This window comes from Cheilinus undulatus, linkage group 14 (genome assembly GCF_018320785.1).
Source record: "Cheilinus undulatus linkage group 14, ASM1832078v1, whole genome shotgun sequence".
NCBI lineage: Eukaryota > Metazoa > Chordata > Actinopteri > Labriformes > Labridae > Cheilinus > Cheilinus undulatus.
The window spans coordinates 35,201,363-35,221,798 of NC_054878.1; the positions used below are offsets into that span (position 1 = coordinate 35,201,363).

The following is a 20,436-nucleotide window of genomic DNA, read 5'->3' on the forward strand; positions in this document are numbered from 1 at the left end:
CTGCAGTTGTGACACAGTTCTGTCGAACAACAAAAGATACCTAACGATAGCATTTACTGTCCTGGAGGAAATTTACTTTTCTCTGCCAGCACTGAAAAAAGAGCACATTACGCAGTGGAGGAAACCATAGAGGCCCAAACAAAGGGAATAACATACAAGTGGGAATAACATGTGAGCGGGCCAGACAACAAGCAGAAAACCTCGTACTGAGGCTGTCTGCAGAGCTAAACATACATTACACATTTTGTTAGCCTGTCAGGAAGGTGGCTGTGCTGAGGGGACAAACTATGTCTGCAGTGATAACAGGCATAAATAAAGACCATAGCTGGATGTCACAAGAGCAGAGACTGTTTGTGTACATGTAAAACAACAACAAACTGTGTTTACAGCTGTGTTTGCTCTGTGGTCCATGGGTTTACTTCAAGAGGCAAGTTTTTAGAGAAAAGGAAGTCTGTTTAATGCAACCTAGCTGCTGTTTTTCTAGTTTTGGACATCAAGATCCAACATTTTTGCTCTCATCGAGTTAATTGCTAACATCTGGGATGATAATGACTTAAAAAAAGAGGTCACATATAAACAGTTACTCATTGTTTATTTTGTTCAAAACAAAGGCATTTAGAGAAAAAGGCTGATTGCAGATTGGACTTTACATGAGTTGTAAGATCACCTTCTTGGTTCTGATTTGACCCTTAATCACTCAGCCACTATTACTTTTTTATTATCACAAAGAACCTGATTAGGAGCACGGGTTTGCAAACTTTTGGAACATCAGCAACAGAAATACTACGATACATGGACTGAAAAAAAAAAAATCCTGAACCTGATGCACAGATCCATGCTTGTTTCTGTTTTCTTATATCCCCCTTCTGATGGGACTTGGCTTTTAAATATTTAGAGCTGGCAGAAAAATGAACCAATCAGGCTTGTTATCACAATACCACAATTCAAAACCGAGGCATCACACTTGAGAAAATCAAATGATTTTGGTCCCATTTTGATACTATGCACAAAAATTGAAGTCCTGTGTAACCAAGATGGGTCAGTATCTTGTTTCTAGTTACCCAAACCTCTGGACAAACTCCTGCACATTGCCTAAACTGCAACAATGCATCTTCAGTGTTTCACAAAAGTGCTCCCTTCTGTTTTTTTGGTTAAAAATAGGACTCAAGAGATGCAGATTTTTTTGAAGCATTAGTAATATTCGACACTACTGTTGTTTGTTGGGAGAAAATTGTGGTGTGGCTTGGAAGGGTTGCTTCATTTGGTTGCAGGTAATTAAACTGAGTTTGTTCAACTCCAGTTAACTAGTTGCATATAGTTAACTTGAGATGTTAGCCTGTTAGCTTGGCTTGAATTGGCTTGGATGAGTTGCCTGTTGCCATTTGAGGCCAGGACTCACTCTTTTTAGAGTGTATATGTATATGCTCACATAGAAGACACTTTAACTCAACTGGGGTCTTCCTGTATTGTCAACTGCATTAACAGCGTTGATCATGGTGGAAAAAATACAATTCTGTGTCTTTATTCATTAAGCAGAATATGAAAAGTGGAATTAAATCTGTGAGAAGTTCACACTACCAGTAAGGTGCAATGAAAAACATGGAAAAAAAGCAAAGTGGTGATGTAACCTTCAAGCACTGCCAAGAAAGTAATTCAAATGAAAAGAAAATTATGAAACTCAATTAATAAATGCAAAATAACCCAGTTTTTCTTCATTTCCAATCAATTCATTAGTTTGTACAAAAATTATTATAAAAAGGCAGAAAAATGTATCCTAAATCTTGTCATCAACCACCCAGACAGTCTCCATCTTTACACCAAACCTAACCATGCAATACACCTATCCTTCCTGGTTAAACTTTGACTTACTTTACTTGCTTTAGCTATGCACAAACACTGTTCCTGTGCAATGAATGACAACAAGAAGTGCCTCGAAACATAACCTAAGAGAAACTGCAGGAATGCAACCACGCTACCACACTTCAACTTTCTCTCCTGTCTGTTTTCTTCTCCTCCCTCCTTCACAAACCCGATCCTACACAATCAGATGCTCAAGCCCGACTGACTGACAGGACCACATACCACAAACAGTGCATGAAAAAGAGAGTGTGTATGTTGTCACCTTCAGCTGTAAAATGTGGTCAAACGTCACTTACGGGCAGAGAGAAAAGAGAGAGAGAAGCAGAAAAAGAGAGAGAGGAAAGAGAAGGTGAAAGAAGTGGTACAGAAACCTCCGCTCTCCTCCCTCTGAGTTCATAGCGCGTGTGCGTGTCTGAAGGAGTGTGTGCTTGTGTGTGTGGTAAATGAGTTTTGGGAGTTGTCGTCTCTTTACGATAGCTGTAACTGGCCTGAGGACAGCTGTTATTACACTTTACAACAGGGAAATACTGTACGAGTGAGTGAGTGACTGTGTAAGAGAGAGGCAGAGCGTGCATCTCTGTCTGTGAGGAGGAAATGGAGAAACATTATGGTCATGTACTCAATACTCGTGTCCTTGTAGTGTGAGAGTAATGATAAGGAAAATTAAAGATGTTTTGGCTCATTTGGAAAACAAGCTGTTTTAGTGAATTATATTATTTCACCTTGGTTCAATTCTTCAGCAAAGTCTAGTTACATAAACCGTTTCTGTGTGTATGTGATCGTCTTGGAGCTATAGAGTAGCTCATGGGAGGAAGAGGCCAGTTACCTACAGGGGAGTGGTCTTTTAATAGATACGTGTGTGGTGTGTGTCCATTGTTAATGACAAAGCTCTGAGCAGGAAATGAGTCAAACCGGTTTCTGACTCACATTCAGGTTGCAGAGCACTGCCTCAGGCTGTCACACACAAAAAACGCACACACTACTAGACACCAGACACTATTGTTGAATGTGTCCTTCCTCTTTTGTTTCTTTATCTCTGTCTGCACATAATGAGGTCAATAGACAAACATATGGGCTGGTTTGAGGCTTAATGGTCAGAAAAATGACTGCAGGGTTGCTGGTTTGATTCCTGCATGCACAAACACAGCAACACACACACACACACAGAGGGTGAGCACAAGAAAATAACCAGTGGCCTGTCTCTCAGCCGTTGAGTACTCAGCACTTGTCAGTGGTATTGAGCGAACACCATGAACTCTGGGTCACTGAAACCCTGTCAGCCATTCTTCAGAGAAAGCTCTCAGGCCTTGGATGTCATTGAAGAGGTTTAACTTTAGCTTTTTTTGTTGCTGGAAGAAAAATTATCGAGTTCAGTCCAGCTCTGAATTAGAAAACGGTTAAGAATTCTGATAGGGCGAAGTGTTAACTGTTGTACCCACAGCTATATTTTCTTAGCAGACAAAAAAGCTGCAACAATCTTTTTGACAAATATATATCTATATTTTAAAATTATTCTTATTGCTTAAAACTATCTTAAATTGAGCCAGATGGAACAGTTCTGTTTCTGCAGATTGTGGAGAGCGTGACCAAAACAGCATGCCAAACTATTAGGGAAGCACAATTGTACCAGCATGATATAGACACTGGCAGATGTTAGCTTGAAAAGTTAATTATCAGTATTTACAGGTGTGAAAGTTTCAAACAGTATCTACAACCTATATATAAGCTGTAACTATCAGACTTTATCAGCTATAAATATCAATATTCAAATGAACTTAATGAAGAAATTATTGACAAATTAAAAAAAAAAACAGAAAATGTATAATTTATGAAGCCCATTGTACTGTCTGGAATCCACCTCATAAATTTCCATCTATGTTCCAGTAACAACGAGACCAGTGGGGACCATGTGAACCACATTGTGAATCCACTTACAGCAGACTCGCAGACTGAAAAAAGGGACACTCCTGCACAGTTAGATGTGCTTGTGTCTTGTCTGTTCAGTGCAGACATCACAGTCCCTTTTACTCTGACTGACAGTACGCACAGTCTCCTGTAAGCACAAAAAAAGGCTCCTGACCTTGACAGAAAGCCTAGCCATTGATTTTAGGACAGTGGTGCATGAATGAGTCTTTGTGGAAAATGGTGAAGAAAAAAAAATACAATGATTTTAAAATATCAAAAACGCTCCAGAGATAAGGGTTCTGCCAACATTTTTTACACTCCAAAAGCCTCTAAAACTGAATCAAAGTTCTGTTACTGCAAAAGTTTGTTTTGAAATGTAAAAAGAAACACCAAGATTTAAAAAGCATTTCCAAAAGGATGTCTGCAATGTAACTGACCCTGAAATGTCCATCCCATGGGGAGTGTATCTGCACATTTTGAGGAGGTTTTGGCCTACTGCTCCAGGGCATCAGACCCTGTTTATCAAGCTAGGACTCACACTAAGATGGACTCTTTAATGTCAGCATCACTGGGGGAGATGCAGACGAGGGCATCACTGGAGCATACACACCCCATTCAGTGACCTAAGACCCAGACACGAACACAACACAGCTCACACAAAGGCAGTATTACAAGTCAGCTTACAATGTGCTTTTCTTACCAACATAGATTACTTCCATTATATTTCATTTGTAGCCTGTAGTGCTCATACAAAGACCCCTGTGATAGTTGTGAGTTACATACATTCCTGTCTGCCACTTCTCAGGAGAAATTCAGAGTGCAATAAAGCTTCATCAGGATGTTTTTTTTCCGTAAACATGCTCTTTAAACTATCATAATGGCGGGTCAGGAACAATTTCACTTGTAATTTCTTTATTGGCCCTTGTGGGCTGTTTAATTTTGTGTGCATCTGTCAGAGAGGATTTGAGGTCAAGATCAGCAACAGTCATACGCCTGAAGCCTGCAGAGGATACTCCCTTTCATAGAGAAATATACAAGTCCTGCATGTTATCACACTGCATTTAATAATAACTGACCAAACCAATGACCCCTGGTCTAAGATAACAGCTAAAAATATTAAGATTTCAACCTTGAAAATCATAAAACCCACTTGAAAAGTTAAGTCCTCTAAGCCGCAGCACAGATTACATTTCAATTATATTTGACATTCTTTTTAAAATGTTAATAGTTTAGTCAGTTAACTTTTAGAAGCACTGGTATTTCAAATTTATGTTTATAACCTGATTCTGGTGTGTTTAATGTGTGTGAGAACAAATAAATATATTTTTTTAAATTACAGCATCACACTTGAAGTTCTATTGCACTAATGCAGTTGCATGTGGTGTATTCCATGTAGTTATGTTGTACTGTGTAATGTAAATTTGAAAATTTGTCTATAGGTGGCTCCGTGCAAACCATAGCAACAAGTTTCCTGAAAAAACAAAAAGTCTCAAACATATATATACAGTGCTTAACAGATTTATTAGACCACCTGTCATATTTGTCCCAGAGACCATCCAGCATCATGAAGTGCTTTAATGAGGACTCTTTCATTTTCAGCGAGCTCTCCACATTTTACCATTTTGAACAGGAATGAGGAATTTCAAACTGAATTCACCCTTTTATACCCAAATTTGAGCTGGCTTACTGGGCTTCTCTGAGAAGTCAGAAATTAATCAAGCATAACATTCAACCACTAAAACTCATTTTTCTGTTCAGGAATGCAAGTAAATAACTATAATTTGACATATTAATAAAGAAATAATAATGTGCTTTAATATTTTTTCAGTTTTTTGTAAATCAGTAAATTTGAAAATTGATAGATAGCAATAATGATTATATTTTAGCATTAAAAATATCATTTGGGTTAAAGAGCTTCTACATATTGGTGTATTAACCATTGCAGAAACACAAAAAATAATTTTGGTAATTACCAATGATGTTAATTTAGGGCAGCTGCGGCATAAACCTTACTTTGGGTGGTGGTCTAATAAATTTGTTAAGCACTGTTTATATAAATAATAAAAATAAATATATCTTTTTATTGAATTAATGTCATTAGATGACAGAGCTATTACAGTTTATGTGCCCAATGGCTCCAGTTTGCCAGGGATCATCTTTAATAGTTTGATCTGGTTTGATTGTAAAATAAATCAAAGTCTGGTAATGTGAGAAGAAGTCCTCACCTGAGCAAAGGCATGGTGGGAAATTTATCTTCAGCTATGGTGCATTTTCAATCATTTCTGCCTAATATTTTCCTGCAAAATACAAATTGCTACTTCCCATTTACAGATGACCACAAATGATCCGCTCTAGTTGGAACAAAGTAGCTGCGTATGACCCATGAGTGAGTGTTGCCCTACATCTTCTAAACTTTCCCACAGTCCTTTCTGTCCTCCTCTGTTTCACACACATAAGGGCTCTCCTCTTTTTGTTTCATATACATACGCACACACATTCACAAGTCCCACTGTGGCACGTACGCATCAGTGAGTGCCAAGTAATTAACGCTGTTTGTGTTTGTTCTCTGAATAGTTTGGAGCCTTGATAATGGAAAACGAGTTCAGACTGGCCGCATTTTTTTGTGTTCGTCCGCATCTATTCATCTAACTGTGTCCATCTCTTCTTCCTCCTCTTCATCCCTCATCCCTCCAAACATAACCACTGAACACACACAAGTCATAGCTTTACTTATTTTCCTCTTTAGAAAATGCTCACTCCTCTTTGGTCTGTCGCACAAGGAAACCTTTGGATGTTATACAACAAGCCAACAATCACTGCTCTGTTTGGTTGTTGACTTGTGTCTGGGGTGCATGGACGCATGCACGCACCCACACACACACACACACACACACACACACACACAAACCCTGTCACTCTCCCGTTCTGTATAGCGCATACAGGCGAAATCCAGAGCACAGTCTTTTTCTTGCTCACATTAATGTAAGTAATCAAAGTGGACAGGGGGCTTTGTAATGCTGAGAGGGCGAGAGACACAGAGAGGCAGGGAGAGGGAGAGGGATCATCTCCTTTAACTGTCCACTCCTCTCTGCCTCCTGTCCTGCAGGCGAGGGGGGAAGGGGTGAGGCAGGACGAGAGGAGACGAAGAAACCGATAGTGACACAGGCCGAGGGAAGGGATGTGATGAAAGCCAAGGGCAGACCAGTGTCCCCACTTAAGCAGCTTTAATTCAATCTTCAAACTGGGATTTTGTGATCATTACACCTTTACTTCCTTTCAGAATAAACAAATCCCCCTGTGATGCACAATGTGGACCATTTCCTCAACATTTACACCAGAAAACCCCTGAAATGGACTGTAATTTTTCCAAATCACTGCCGCAAAAAAAGCACAGACTCTGCATCCTTTGATTTCCAACACAAAATCCATCAGTGAAGCTTTAAAAACTTCTACCATTACAACAGATGCAATTCAAGAGATCCCACACTCTTACAAACACACACACAGAATAACTGGACTGTGTAGTGGGCCTGGCAGGTGAGCTGGTCTGATCTGGCTGCAGGTTTTTGGACAGAACTTCTTAGCATGGCTGCAGCTTCAATGGGAACAAAAAATGTATACAAGTGTGTGTTCTTGTGTGTCATTATGCCATGCCCAAAAGGGTAGAAGTCCATAAAATCATCCCTGAAAATGTGCATGTGTGAGTGCACATATCTCTCTGAATGCATGCCTGTGTGTGTTGGAGGGTGCGCTTGAAAGTGTGTGTGTGATGTTATGCCAAGGGCGTTGTGTAAAATCCACTCAAACAAACAACTTGAAGAGTAAAAAACAGCTTCCTTGGACCGAATATGTAGCCATGGGCAATGTGGTGTACAGAGTGTGTGAGAGAGAGATTGTATGTGTGTGTGTATTGGCCGGAGGCTGTGTGGGTTTGCCTGTGTGTGTGTGAGTGGATGGCTTCATGCCTGGACAGACATGAAAGGTAGACAGAGCGGGAGAGAGAGCAGGCCCACACACTGCAAAAAGGAAAAGCCCTTTGCCATAGTATTCATGTATGGATGTGTAAACAAACAGAACACTGAATGCACACATCTCCCTCCAGTGCTAACTCAGAAGACACACAAACACAGAATTATTGGGCGAAATCATGCAGAGATGTTTTAATGTCTTGTATATGGAGGGAGGTGAGAGGATTTTTCTTATTTACCTCTTTGATTTGACATCCTTTTTTGAGAAATATTTATTGTATAACTATTGTCATAAATATTTTATTGTCTTACTTATCAGTTAAATAGAAGCAATATTTATGAAGAAAATGGAGATGAAGTTGTATCTTGCCTGTGTCAGGTTATTCTGACATGTATCCACTAAACCAAAGTAATGAGTAACCACATCCAACATAAGCATGTGGACGTTGATCTACAAGGAGGACTGAAGGTTGGTGGTGCTACCACTGCTAACAACTTCACACTGTTTACCAGTAGATATTGTGTAAACCAGTGTTTCCCACCCATTTTTCCTTGAAGACCCCCCTACATGTATCCAAGCAAAGCTGTCATTAATTGCACAGGCCAAATATACCATTTAGACACAATGTCTGCTGTGAAAATCCTTCTGATTCTTATTCATCTCAGATTTTTTTGTTCAGCAAAACTTTGATCTAATAAATTTAATATAAATGTTATTAAAGACCTTAAAGTCTGAGATGATAAATTCGCATTGGTTTTGTCTGACCAAAAAAATAATGAAATCACAATGACAAAACAGGGAAATATCAGCACATGGTCACAATTTAAGCTGATTCACAGCTTAAACACAATTAACAAGGAAACAAAGAAAGGGACAGTGATCTTGATTTCAGAAATGAGAACATTTCTTGACATTCAAACAGAGAAGTTCCTTGAGATTTCCCCTTCTTTTGGTGAATCAGGAGAGGTAAAATCTAACTTAAAACTAGCATTAGCCTGTTAAAATTGTTCATTGAAATTCTGCTTGCGCCTCCGATCAGAGAAGTCAAACAAATTGATACTCTTGTTCAGGGACATGCAGAGAAGTTGGACTAAGCAGAAAATCCCATCAGTGTGGCCAGTCAACAAAATATGAACCTGGTATTTTTGGTAAGCTGTTAATGATAGTGTATCCATGCTGACTTGTATATAGCTGGCTCTCTCCGCTATCAGCAGAGTCTAACTTTGCATTTAAAGTAGAAGCACCCGGATGGTGGACGTGTTTCTCCTCATCCTCAGGTCTTTGGAATATTAAATGGGTAAATCTGTCTGTAACAGCAGAAAGGCTGAATGGGGGAGCACATTCCTCCGCACACACTCAGGCTGATTTCATTATAGATAAATCAGATTCATCTATTCAATCACTCTTTCTATCTGTCTGTCCCTTTCCATTTCTTGGCCTTTCTTCCTCTCTGTCTTTTCCCTCATTTACTCCCTCCCTTTAAGACGCGACTCTTTACTTTTTCACTCTATCTGTCGTACTCAATTTCTGTCATTCCCTGTATCATTCTCATTATCTTTGTATTATTATAAGTTTGCACACAGAAAAGGAAGAGAAATGAAGAGGGCTGAGGAGTAAAAAAGTAGTGGATAGCAAGTAAAGAGAGAAACCAGGGAGAAAGAGAAGAATATAAAAGAAAGAAGTACGCTCTTAAAAAGCTGAGTCCACCAGAGCAGTCACAACAAATTCATCTCTCCCTCCCTCTCTCCCCAGTCTTTGGTTCACTCGCTCGCCCTCCCTCTAATACAAGCTGGCCACAGTAATACAATAAAAGAACTGGGCTCAGCTCTGCGCGCCTGCATGCATCAACGTGTGTGGATGTGTGTGCGCAAGGTAGACGACACCTCTTACTCCCTGCTCTCTGTCTCATCATTGCAGCTGTTCCACAGAGGTGTGTTTCAATATATCACCCTGTCACACATACACACACACACACCCATCGTCCCACTGCTTAATAAGCAGTATTCAGAGCTCCTGGGTTTATAGGAGCTGAAACTGCACTCCTGCACAAAACTGGAACCTCTCTCTTTCTTTTCTTTGGTCTTTCTTTATTTCTTTTTATTCAGTTCCTTCGGCCTTTTTGCCTTCTTCTCTTTGTTGCCACTTTTTCCTTCCTTTTATGTTTTCCCCTCTTGACTTTGTCCATTTATTCCCACACTTCACTTCACTCATCCTTGAGACAAATATTCAACAGAGTTACATGCAGTTTTCTTTGAGAAATAAGCTTAAGCCAATGGATAGTTCTTTTAATGGCCATGACTTGAACTGAAGCTGCAGATGCTTGAGTAGAAGAGTAACAATGAGCAAGATCAGATTTGCTATAAAAAGATCACAAGAGCTAAATTGGACACATGGGGCAAAGTCAGGAGTTTCCTGGTAAGGATGGAGCATGCCACAGGCAGGAAGTCTCTAGCACAGAGGATAACTTCACTCATGGTGCAGAAGTGTCTAACATATATTCAAAAACATCTAACAACTTCCAAAGACTTTGCCCAAGGGCATGATGGGAAAACTTTTCCCATCATGCCCCTGTGTATATGGGCTCCTCTAACAACTGAGCTGAAACCACAACATTTTATTAAGCTTCTGAATGTTAAATAATAATTTAAAGTGCCTTAGAGCCCAGCAGACTGAAGAAGATGCTGAAACAAGCACCTTTATTAAAGATAAGAAATATGTTGTGAATTGGGAATTTGTTTTAGTTAAAATCCGATTCTGGATCAAATTGAGACCACCAGAATTGGAATTGGATAGAATCGTGACATAGTAAAAGACAGCCATCGCTGCAATGCACCCCAGAGGTTGTTTTTGAAGAGGCCAGCCCTGGCCCTCCATCTTCTGACTCTGCGTTTCTTTTCTCTGTCTTTGACTTTTTATCCCACCAAATGTGAGAAATCTTTAGTGGTCTGGTGATTTTTTTAGATGGAGAAACTGGAGGAAAGTAGAGAAAAAGGAGCAAAGACAGAAAGTGGACACCTGGATGAGTCCTGAGGCTCTGCAGGGAGAGGGGACAGCTCAAGGAGGAGGGAGGATGGGTAGAAGGGTGGGCAGCTTCCTTCAGCTGTTCGCTCATATGGGTGTGTACGTGCTGATAGAGTGAGTGTGTGTGTATGGTCCATATGTGCATTAGTGCTGGAGGAGTTGAACAGGGGGTCAGACCAGATGGACAAACACAGACACACACAAATGACAGATTCCACCCACTAACCATCATGTAACCACAATTCAGCAGCTCTCCTGATTGCATGTTACTCCTCACACAGTATTCTCGCTTTTTAATGCAGCAACAAGGCGGAAAGTGGAAATACAAGGGTCTCTGCCCAATTCTACAAAATTTAACAAATACAAGACACATTGCCGCAAAAAAACAGGAATAATTCTTTCACAGTTTGCATATGGGAAACACCTGCTGAAACTTGACTGACTGGGATGCAGCTGAGGCTTGTCACGATATCAGAGTTTTGAACTTCAATATGATACTAAAAAAAGTCAGACGGCACAGAGAACTGATTGGATATCACAGCAAACAAAAACAGAAGTCTAAAGCACCATGTAGTGGCAACTTTCTTATATCTAATGTTAAATTGAAAGCAAACAGCTGAACACTATTAGTTTCAGTGCATTTCTAAAGCACTGTAGCACCACCAGCCTTCATTCCTCCTTAAAGGTTACCGTCTAATGAGATGAATATCGTCATTTAGTGCTTTGGTTATATTTCAGCATAACCTGACAGCCTCTGGACAACTTAACTCCCATTTTCAAGATAAAAATAGTGCTAAACTGCACCTTTCCCATGAGATGCTGTCAGTGCTAACCAATAGAATTTTTTGGATCATATCAAATTTGCAGCAGCAAGCCAGTTGTCTTTATGGACAGCTATAGTGGCTACTAGTGGTGAGTGCCTGTGTTATAGTTTAGATGAGCGTTTGATCAGGATTGTTGGCCTGAAATGCTAAAGAAAATTGTTGACAGGTAATCTAACCAACTCGTTATACTAGTGCCGACTACCAAGGGATCCAATTTTAACTGGTTAGCCAGCTTATTGTGGTTTATACAAATGTCTTTTGGTATAAGCAAGTTTGCAGGCTTATTCCTTTAGGATTTTATCTACCTTCAATCATAACTGATGGTAATTTTAGCAGCAACAGAGTACTCTTTCTGTGTGGGTCCTTGGGGGCCTCAGCCTTTCTTTGATTTTAATATTTCAAAAACTTTTTATTGTGGAAATTCTCTAGAGATTTTGAACCCTTTCTCACACTAAAGACGGACTCTTTCTTACATTCATAATTTACAATGCTTTAAGAGCTGCAAACAATGGACATGTTTTCATCCCAACTCATCTTGGAATTTCTGTGGTTAGTTGCAATTTATAGCATCCAAAACATCCAACGTTTTGCATTTAAAACTGTTCTTGTGTCCTTTTGGATTTGTCTACAATCTTAAACAAAAGGTATCTGACTTCTTCTTTGGATACAGAGCTGCTTGCATAGGTAGACTATGACATTAACTTAATCAGGGAAAAGAGAACTTTCTATGGATCTTGAAGAAAAAAAGGGAGCAGTCAAAAGGTAAATGTTTGCTAACACAAGGCCAGATGACTTTTGGCTTGTCCACTGAGTTGTCTGTGAGTTTTTAAAGTGAAATGAGACATTGAGGAGCAGTGGTGGGCTTATTTGACATCACTGTGGCTGCAAGGAGATGCTGACGTGGTTTAACCAAAGTGTGTTGCAAGGGACAATAAAGCATGCGATTAATTGTAATAAAAAAAAAAAAAAAAACTAATGCACATATTGTGGATCTTAGTTGATCGCAATTGATGTGATTAATCTTGACATCGTGATGGTTGTTTTAAGTTTTGGTTTTTGTTGAGTGGGCTCTGTGTTTTTTTCTTTTTCAGCAGAGCATGTATGTAAAAAGGGGCGTGGCTGGTTCCTCCTGCTGCAGCAGGTGAGGCGTACCTGTCTTCAGCTCATCTCCTCAGACATAAAAGCCTAGTCTTCACTCCACTTCCCTGCCAGATAATTCCAGCTTGTTTCAGTAGTGCTTTCACACTGCTGTTTGGTGGTTTGCATCTTGAAACTGGTGTTTTGTTTGTTTTAGGCCTTCGTGTGCCTCGCTGCTGCTGACGTCTTCCCAGTGTTTTTTCATCAAGTTTGGTCTTCGAGCTCCTATGAGACAGCCTGCCCCCCGTCTCCATCGTCTGCCTGTTCTGTTGCATTGATCATAACCTAATAGACAGCACGACATGCTTTCAATTGTTCTGCACTTCCATTGTTATGTCTTAAAAATGTAATAAAAATGACCAAAAACACAAATTATTATTCCCAGGATCTAGGGACATTTTCCATTTGCTTTTTAACAACAAATAAATACAAAAAATTACCATAAAAACAACAATATGAGAAAATGTTCACAATTGTGAGGCTGAAACCATTGTATTTTGGCCATTTTTTTCTTGAACTGTCTTAGCTATCAATAGACTAGACTATCTGGTCCATAAGAATTAGAAAAAAAAATCTGGTGTTACAGTTTTGTGTGTCAAAACACTGAAACTGCATGAAGTTAATCTGAAGAGCAGTGTACACTACTTCTGCTACACATGAAGTTCACAGTGAACAATTTGCTTAAGAGTGGATCCTACAAAGCTATCAGAGATAAACTGTGTCCATTGACCTCGATAAACCTTTCACTCTTTACACGAACCCGTGCACACAAACATCCATACAAACACACTTTACTTAATATCCTCAGCACTCAGCTCACCACTCCATTCCTCATCCAGTAAACTAGCTCTTTGTGCCTGCGCGTGTTTAAACTGAGGCCAAAGGTTAAATGATGGCCATTAAGATTCATCTCTGAGTACACTACCAGCAAACCCGACACATCCAACCACACTCACACACACATAAACACACACACAGAATCAGACGAGGTTGGACTCTCTGTCAGAGAGCAGCAATTGTCTTTCCTCTTCTGTTTGTCCCTCGCCCGTCATTTCGACTCATTCAAACTGCTGAATGCATAATGAACGCAGTAATTGTGGCACTAAAGCAGAAGTAAAAAACAAAGATCACAACAGATCAACCTCCCCATTTTGTTGTTTCCTCTTTGCTGCTGTGCACTTGTCATGAAGTGATTCTGCAGACAGATGAACAGCATGCTTTTTGATTCCAAAATAAATCACTTTCTGTTCATAAAACTGTGTTTCTGTGGATCTGTTGTGACATGCCATGTACACATTTCATAATATTCGCTCTTCTTGCCTCCTGCATCCTCCAAGGATGAAAAAAGATGATTACAAGGGTTACAAATCAAGGGGATGAGGAGAGGGAAGAATAGAGTAATGATTGAAGTCATCTTCACACCTAAAGATTGGAAAATGCCAAGTAATTTCTTACTTTTACTGTTTATCTCAAATAAAGTCAGCGTGTCAGTCTGTGTGAGTGCCTCTTGAGTGTTTGTGTGACTGTGTGCCAGTGCTACACAGTTAATCCCATCTTTACTGACTAATTGACTGCCTAACTAACAAGAAAGTAAGTGGCTGACAGACAAACTGTCTCATTTTCTTCTTCAGCACACGGACAGTATATACACACAGCTTGATGACTGAGCAGACCCTGTGTCAATCCCAGCGTGCCTCTCTGCTCCGAGGCAGGAGATTCTGTCATCACCACAGCTACTGTCAGGACGCATCATCAGTAGCCGTGGCAACTAATTAAGACCTGCCTGTCAGGCCGGTGGTCAGTGTGTGTAGAAACGTACGAGAACGGACAAACACATTCGTATAATTAACTACCTGTCATAAACACACACTCGCACATGCACAACCCTTTCTTGCCAAAGCGACTGTATCTGCCAGTACGCATCAGTATCATCACTGTTACTCACCACGACTTAGCGGCTAGTGGTCCAAAATACACACAGGCACACACTTTACACACACACACCTAAATTCTTGTTCAGACTAATTCAAGTGCAGAACTTAGGGCTGAGCATCTTCACTGAGCTTATTATTCAATTTAATTAGCCTGTTAATGATTTGATTTGACTGAATTCATTTTGCAGTTGTAGTGGTGTCTAGTGTCCAGATGTCATGATTCAGTAATGCTATCACACAACAAATAAAAGTACATGACACCCCAGTCAAGGTGGGGGCAATGCTTTTATCTGTTTGTTCAATGCTATCAAACAATAAACAGAGAAGAAGCAGGCATCACAAACCACAAAAATGAAGTGACATCAGGAGGCAACTAGCAAGAAGGCATAGATTAGGTGCGCAGAACAACTAAGATCCTGCACAGAACCCTCAAGCTCCCAGGCCTGAGGACCCAAGCTTCAAGGAGACAATATTTGACCATCATGATAAATTTGTACTGAAAAGCCATCTTTGCAGTATGTATTATTAGACCTTAATGATGGAAAAATAAAACCATAAGAGAAATACATTATGGAAACCATTGTTAGCAGCACCTTGTAGCTAATGAGAGGACATCATATCTATACAATGATCATAATACTTTAAAAGTGAAATGTTTTCAAACCTGTTTTTAAGTACCCTGTTGCTGCACTTGCCTGTTGAATATAAATGAGTAAAAAGTGAGTATTTCCCACAAGCATGTGGAGGAAAAGCACAAACTAAGAAAACTACAAGTTGTGTATATTTACATATTCAGAACTCAAGTGAATCATGTGAGCCACTTTCACCCTACACTGTGAGTATATTTCGAAAAACAGCTTTTGATGAAGATGCACATGTTACTCCCCGTCACTTCAGCTCCATCTCGAGTCTTAAAATAAGCAGCAAATATGGATCATCCAGTTAGCTGAACAGCATTAAAATCACGTTTCAGCCAGTTGCTCTCTTCTGCTAGGACATCCGCCCTCACCACATTAAGCACTGATGCAGGTTCACTGACTGAAAAATGTGTATATGCGCATGTATATGTGTGTGTGGTCAGTAATGAGGTGTGACTAGTGTGTGTCAGTGAAAGCTGAGTGATCGGCGTAATGAGGAACAGAACGTGGAGGAAGAGAGGGAGCAGACAGGAAGAGAATAAAGACAGGGCATGTACAGACAGAGGAGAAGGATTTATTAATATCTTTTCTCATAACGATTGATTGCACATCCGAAGGCAGCCTGTGTCACAGCAAAGTGTTTTTGATGCTGCAGGATGTTTGATGGGACAGACCAAAGACTGACTGTGCATGAGACAGCCATTTGTCGGACTTGATAGGAAATAAAAAGGTCTGAAAACTGGCCCAAGATTTACTCCTACCTTATCTGTTTCGGGAATTTCTCTCTCTCAATTGTTGTCAAAGCTCCTGTGGCCAAAGCGGCCCCTTGATTTTGTGCTGCACGTTTAAAAAATGTTGAACACAAACGATCTCATTCAGCTTTCTTCCTACAGCCAAATGCAACACTCACTGTGAATCTGAACAGTGTAAAATATAAACAGAGGCTGTTTCTGCAGTGTGCAACAAATCAAGTCTTTAGCTCGTACCCTGCAGCAGTCCTTACAAGCATTACAAATAAGTACATATAGTCAGTCGTCATGCTGAAGGTCCAGATTGTCTGTGTAGCTCATAAAAAGGAATCAAGATTTCCTTAAAATCTAGAAAAATACTGTATGTTAAAACCAGCATATAGGCTGCAGTCTGTTTGATGATTTCCATTGTATTCACCCAGATCCACAACGTGCAGTTTCTGTGCAGCCGTGGAGCTCTTTCAGTACCATCTGCTTTCGCCATTAAGATCTTGCACACCTGTTAGCTGTAATACGGTAGCTGAGCTCTTTGCCGGCAATGATAGCTGTGAAGTTGACAGACTGTCTGGGAGTCATTCTGCCCACCTCTGCTGGTCACATTCTCTTAAACTGAAAGGTCTTCTCAATCAAAACCTATCAGTATATTTTAATTTTATTAATTTTCTTTACATGCAGGATTATGACTTAATGAGGGAGTAAATATGTTAAAAGTGGTGCCAGTCCCCACTGGGCTGGTCTACTTCGCTATGTACCATAGCACACCGCTAACCGTGAAGCGATACACAATAAATGGGGGTGGTTTCATGTTAGAGCATGTAGGTTGCGTGCAATGTTTTATGACAGTGGCTGCACTTTAGGTCATTACAGTGCGTGTCTCAGCACTTTATACCAGTATGTAGGTCGAAGCCAACTTTTTGGTTGGAATAAATAGGTATTAAAGTGCATCTTATACTCCAGATTTTATGGTAGTTTAAGTCTGTTTCATAACCAGCTAAAACTTCCCACAGAAGCTTTAAAGTGGCAGCATGGCACTAAAACTAGGGCTGCACAGTATAGATCTGTCATTTTACACCATGTTTTGTTTGTATCACAACTGACATCAATTATTCTTGTGGTATCATAAAGCTTCTTGTGGTTGAATAAAACTGTTTAATTATTATGAGTAAATAACTGCAAGCACCTCTGTCAAGAATTATACCTAAAGTTAGTTTTATAGAAGTTGGGCGAGTACAACTAGGTGTTCACAAAATTGCAAAAACAAGGTTAAGTTTCTACTTCATGAAATCAAGAAAAAGTTGACTTTAAGAAAACACTATTATGCAAAATAAGGTGTCCTGACAAGGATTACCCTTTAGGTAATGAGAAAACATGTAATGTGCAGAAACATTGCTCAGTACTGGGATGCCAACATGAAGTGAGGTAGACAGCAAATTTTAGTAAGTGTCATTAGCTTTGTTTGCAACAAGTTTACCCTGGATTCAAAAAATCCCAAAAAGCATTTTTTCTCTGCTAAATTTGCACATATTAATCAGAAGGTAGCTGATCGTTGGTTTAAGCTTCGTAATATTGCATCAAAATGGTACGGCAGCTCAGCCTTTATGACCAGGCCTCAGATTCTAAGCCTGACAATGAAAATTGAACTTGAAAAATTTGTCATATTTTCTGATAAGTCATATATTATTACTTATTGCAAATATCCTTGCAATACGTCTCTTGTAAATATTTTGGATTAGAATGGAAACGTGGTGAACGGTACAGCCCAGCTGCCAGCCAGGTATAAATATTAGTCAAAAACCTTAGGACAGAGTAAAGTTTAGATTCAATTTCATAGTAAAACAATAACATAGGGCAAAATTACCAAATGATGTCCTGAATGTCCTGAAACATATACACTCCTCCATGTGAGCTTTCACTGCAGTTTGTGATGCTGTGTGACTTTTTCTTTACTTGACTGAGTGTTTTGATTGCCTGCTGCCACAGATGTTTCCTTGCAGACTGATTTACCTATTACTTAAGTCCTCATTAGCTAATGGTGCAACATGATTTAGTGAAGGGTGGCAATCAGTCTAGGAAGTAGTTAAAAGGAATGTAGGAAACCCTGTACAAACATAACTAGTGATGGATTTACAAAGAGCTGGTGTAGGCCAATCTAGACCTCTTGGTCCTTGTTCATCAAGGGAAGAACTTGATAACGAAAGGGGGTGCAGGTGGTCTACTGATCATGTTCATGCGCCCCATGTCCTCAGAGCATGCGGCCCGGGTTATTCTCCACTCTCTCTCTAGTTTCTGACCCGGTCCACTGTCCTGTCCAGAAATAGATCTTTTAAAAATGACTTAATATCGGGGCGCAGGTGGCTGAGTGGTTAAGGCGCGCCCCATGTACGCAGACGGCCCAGGTTCGAATCTGGCCTGAGGCCCCTTACTGCATGTCTCTCCCCTGCTCTTGTCCTTGTTTCTGACTCTATCCACTAACCTCCTCTATCAAATAAAGGCACAAAAAATGCCCAAAAATAAACGTTTAAAAAAAACAAACATAATATTGTGTTTTATCAATGCCAAAATTTTGCAGCCTTTTCACGGTGGGTCACTTAAGGCTATAAAGTGAGCAAAGTGACTGAGGCAAAGTTCTACCTCCTCCTACATCTCTCTGGTTAAAACAAATCGGCCAAAAGGTGAAGAATGTGAAAGAGAAACAGCTCCCAGAAAGACAAACACAATGATTTCACAGCAGAAAACGATCAGTCTCTGAACGAGGTTCCAGCCTGTTAGCAAAGTAAACACGCCCTCACGAGAACAAGGGACAAAGTCCACCTCTGAAGTCTCTGCCTCCGTCTGTGTGAATGTGGGTTAACTGTTTGTATTTGACCTCTTTCTGCTGGTCAAAGTGTAACTTTGCTACAGACTCCCTTCTGCACATGGCAGCAGTTGAGCATTAAAACATAAACAAGTTGCATGATCTTAAAGAAGAAAAAATCACCTCAAAGACAGGATGAGACAAAAAGAAAACCCAAGCCCTGCATCCTATCAAACCAGCATAACTTTCACTCCCTCCCCCTGTCTGCTCCTCGGCTGTTATCAGCAGAAAAGGAGGAGGGGGGAGGAATGAAAGAGTGCAGCTGCGAGAGTTTGTTGTGTCAGTCGGCTCAGTTCTGGCGTAGTTCCTTATCACACTTCAAACAGCTCTTGCTCCGTCTCCCACGCACTTTTCTCTGCCCACTTTCATTCTCTATCATTTACTCCCAATTCTCCATTTGTAAAGGATTACAGCACAAGTTAGTTTTTGTAGGATTGGGCCTGCACCATTCATCTAAACAGCTTCTTATCTTGGTTTAAAAGCAACCAACTTCTTTCAGATCTGTTGTACTTTCTTAAATTAGTTTAGTTCAATGTGGGTGAAACCAAGCATGTTTTTGAATCGAGGATGAAGACTGGCCTCTGAAATGTCTCATTTGTTGATCAAATCCCCCCAAAAATGTATCTACACATCATCCAGGCTAAAATTTCGGCAAAATACATAACTCTAGTGCTATCTGCAAGGCCAGCATCCCCAATAATGTTACAGTGCATCTAGCAGCCAAGGCAAAATCCCCCAGCATGAATCGGTGGATCTAAGAGTCAGGCCAAACTGTATTACATTATCTTTACATTTACAAGCCAAGTCAAAGTCCAAGAAAAATGTATCTGTACATCTGCTGGCCAAGCCAAAACTCCCCAGAAATATATCTGTGCTTCTATACATCATGCAAAAATCCCTAAAAATGTGTCCATACATCATCAGCCTGGCTAAATGCCCTCATAAAAATACATCTGTACTGCTTATTGCAAGGCCAAAATCCTGAACATGTTTCAGTGAACCTTCTAGCCAAGGTAGAATTCCAAAAATGTATCTAAACATCTCCTAATAAAGGCAAAATAAAGCAAGACTGACTCTTTAAATCAAGTACCTTGGGCCAAAACCCCCTCTCTAGTCAGTGCATAAGTATTTTGTGCTGCAGCTTTCAAAATGCTCTAAATTATCATCTTAAATTGCAACTTTATGAACCCATCAGCTATGAAAACATACTGTTGTTATGATGTTAGTAGAAAGATTCAAGTGAAATATCATCACTGGATTCAATTTCCATTTTCAGGGCTCATTCTTTTAGAGTAATAGGATTTGACACAGCTAGAATTGCTGCCATGTTCATGGTCAAACCTTGAAATGAATCAATTTCACTTTGGTTAAACATATATTGTGCATTATGTTCAAAATGTACAACATAAAAGGCAAAAAACAATTTCATATAGACACTTTTTGTGTACAAATCCTCCTCAAACAAACAGATTTTTTTACAGCAGAAAAAGCTCTCTAAATTAACTCTCTGAAAAAGCCAGAACCAAAGACAAATGGCATCATACT

General features: G+C 39.9%; 1 protein-coding gene across 15 annotated transcripts in view; it reads right to left on the reverse strand.

The window, feature by feature from the left end:
- The window catches only part of ptprk (protein tyrosine phosphatase receptor type K), a 168,134-nt gene that overhangs the window by 120,418 nt on the left and 27,280 nt on the right, over positions 1 to 20,436 (reverse strand). The gene's annotated exons all lie outside the window — the stretch shown is intronic.